The 3,147-nt window shown below is 62.4% G+C and overlaps 1 long non-coding RNA gene across 1 annotated transcript; it reads left to right on the top strand.

The window, feature by feature from the left end:
- The first annotated feature begins 1,065 nt into the window (after positions 1-1,065).
- LOC130593334 (uncharacterized) lies at positions 1,066-1,679 on the top strand. The gene is made up of 3 exons (XR_008970785.1): positions 1,066-1,131; positions 1,245-1,277; positions 1,645-1,679. It is a non-coding gene; the product is annotated as an uncharacterized LOC130593334 (long non-coding RNA).
- The last annotated feature ends 1,468 nt before the right edge of the window (positions 1,680-3,147 follow it).

Genomic DNA, 3,147 nt, shown 5'->3' with positions numbered 1-3,147 from the left:
CACCTCTCCTCGCGCCTGTGGCCGTCACAGGGGGCGGAGTCAGCTGAGGGGAGGGGAGGGTCTACTCTCCCGCCCTGCGCTCTGATTGGCTCCGAGGTGCAGTGGGCGGAGCCAGGAGCTGATTGGCTGCTGTGGAAGTAGGCGGGGCGACAGGAACAGAGCGCGCTTTGGCGGGTGGGGGTGGAGAACGGAGGGAGATGGGGGGCGATGGGATCCCTATGGACCCCTATAGAACCCTATGGGGCAGGGACAGGTTCACACCCACTGCTGCTCCATGGCTTTATATGGGGGCAATGGCGGTAATGGGGCAATGGGAGCAGTTTGGGGTAATGGGGGCAATAGGGGTAGAGGGGGGGGTCTCGGAGCTCTGACCCCGCAGCCCCCCGCGTCCTGGTACTGGAGCAGCTGCTGCTCCCCCCTCCAAGGGACTCGTAAAGAGACCCCCCCCTCCATGGTCAGACCCTGCAGGGACCCATAGAGACCCATAGATAGCTACAGAGACCCTATAGAGATCCATAGATACCACATAGACACCCCAGAGAGCCCGAAAGCGACCCAAAGTGAAGCATAGAGACCCACAGAGACCCATAGTAGAGACCCCATAGAGACCCATAGACTACAGGGACTACAACCCTGATCATGCAACGCTGCCCCCATAGAGCCCCGCTCTGACGCTGCTCAGCCAGGACTACAACTCCCATCATGCCCCACGCTGCCCATAGAGACCCGTTATGGCTGTGCCCAGGAGAGGACTACAACTCCCATCATGCCGCGCGGCAACCAGAGAGGCCTGTCGTGGCGTCGCCCATCCTGGACTACAACTCCCATGATGCAGTGCGACACCCATACAGCGCCATTAAGGCGCCGCCCGGCTTGGACTACAACTCCCGTCGTGCCGCGCGGCGCTCCCAGCGCGCCAATTTCGCCCATCATGGCGGAGCTGGAGCTCCCCTCCGATCCCGACCTGCGCAGGTTGGAGCCCGCGGGACCCCCCAGTGGGGGCTTTTGGGGTCCTGGGGGGGTTGGGGTGCTCCTGACCCCCTCTCTTTGTCTCTCCCCCACCTCCAGGCTGTGCACGGGGCCCTGTGCCCCCATCCGGGAGTACATCATGGGCCACGTGCGGCACCCGCGGTGAGGGGGGCACCCCAACATCTGGGGGGAGGAACTGCAACATCTGGAGGGACCCCAAACCTCGGATCGGTCCCTAAAATACATGGCGGGGGGGTGTGTGTGTGTTCCTGTAGGAATGTGAAGAAGATCAAAGGGAACCTGCTGTGGTATCCGCTGCACCCCAAAGGGGGGGGCACCCCAAAAATGCCCCCTCTGGGCACCCGCAAGCTCATTGGGGAGCCTCCAAAACCCCTCAGGACCCCCCCAAACCCCTTTGCCTGTTAGGACCCATCCCAAATTCTATTGGGATCCCAACAACCCCCCAGCACCCCCCAATTCCCCCTTGTGACCCCCCCCCCACCCCCTTCTCCCAGATCCATGCACAGGAGCCCAAATTCCTTTAGGACCCCTCCAAATCCCATTGGGATGCCCAGGAACCCCCAGTTCCCTCCCATGATCCTCCCCGCCCCCCCCAACCCCTCCTTTAACCCCCCCCCCCCCCCCCCCAGGTTTCCTCCTTAACTCGGGGCTCAGGTACCAGCACCTCAAGGAGATTCAGGTTTGGGGGGCGGGGTGGGGAGCGTTAGAGGGTTTTGGGGGGGCTCTGTGGGGTTTTGGGGGGTCCCACAGGGACCAAAACACCCCCCTGCACCCCAAAACCATCCCCCCTGCATCCAAAACACCCCCTCTGCACAAACCATCCCCCTGCACCCAAAACAACCCCCTGCATCCCAAAACGCCCCCCCGCACCCCAAAACCAAGCCCCCTGCACCCCAAAACACAACCCCTGCACCCTAAAACCACCCCCATGCATCCCAGAAGCCCCACGGCACCCCAAAACCGCCCCCCTGCACCCCAAAACACACCTCTGCACCCCAAATCTACCCCCACTGCACCCCAAAACACCCCCCTGCACCCCAAAAGCACCCACTGTGCACCCCAAAACAAGCCCTCTGCACCCCAAAACCACCCTATGGATTCCCCCATGCACCCAAAACCCTCTCAAGGACCCCCCGAATACATCCTGCAGCCCGGTTTCCCCCCCTGCAACCCAAAACTGCCCCTGGGCCCTCCCCCATGATCTTTTCCTCCCCACTCCTGAACCCCAGAACCCTTTAGGGACCCCCTCTATACTTTAAACCCCCTGGGTTTCCTTCTGAAGTGGGTGCTGGGCTCATAGGGGTCCTTAAAGCCCCCCCAGATTCTCCCTAAACCCAGTGCTGAGACCTTTTGGGGTGCCCCCAACCCCTCCATGGTCCCTGCAGCCCTTTTGGGGTCCCCAAAATGGGATCTGGACCCCTTTGGGCCCCCCAAACTCCCCTCAACGTTTGGCTTTGGGGCCCCCCTTGCCACCAGGTTGATGCTGGAGGCCACGGGGCTCTCAGGGGCTCGGGGGGCCCAGATCCAGCAGGGCCCAGAGCTACGGGGCAGCCCCATGGACTCCCCAGAAACTGCCCTGGGGCCACTGAGGAGGCAGCTGCAGGAGGGGAAGCAGCGGCTGGTGGGTGCCAACGGGGGAATATGGGGATTTGGGGGGGGGTCCTGATGGGCTTGGGGGGGTCTGGGAAGTGGAATTTGATGGTTATGGGGAGGGGTTGGGGTCCCTAAAGGGTCCCAGCGCCGCTTTTTGGGAGGGATGAGGGATATGTGGGGGTCCTGGAGGGGGATTTTGGGTCTATAGGGGATGACATGGGGGAGTTTGGGGCTTTAGGGGGAATTTTGGGGGTGCTGGGAGGGGGATCTGGGGGTTATGGATGGGTTTGGTGTTAAGGGAGAGGCTTGTGGGGAAATATGGGGCGATATTTAAGGTGTTTGGGGGTCTTGGGGGGTATTTGGGTCCCTCCCATGGCTTTGGGGTCCCTCATTTCCTTGTGTCCCCCCCTCCATCCCTTCCAGTCCCGTCGCTGGATCCAGCTCCGGGCTCTGGCCGCATCCAATGGGAAGCTCCAGGCGCAGCTGCGCCCCCTGCAGGCCCAGGTGAGCAAAGACGGGGAGATAGAGGGAGGGGCTGGGGGGCGTGGCCTCACCCCTTTGGCC

Source organism: Pezoporus wallicus, unplaced genomic scaffold (assembly GCF_028554395.1).
Source record: "Pezoporus wallicus isolate ANWC-B61680 ecotype Strahan unplaced genomic scaffold, APGP_CSIRO_Pwel_v1 contig_5829, whole genome shotgun sequence".
NCBI lineage: Eukaryota > Metazoa > Chordata > Aves > Psittaciformes > Psittacidae > Pezoporus > Pezoporus wallicus.
The sequence above is the reverse complement of the archived record's forward strand: the minus strand, read 5'-3'. Positions and strand labels throughout refer to the sequence as shown.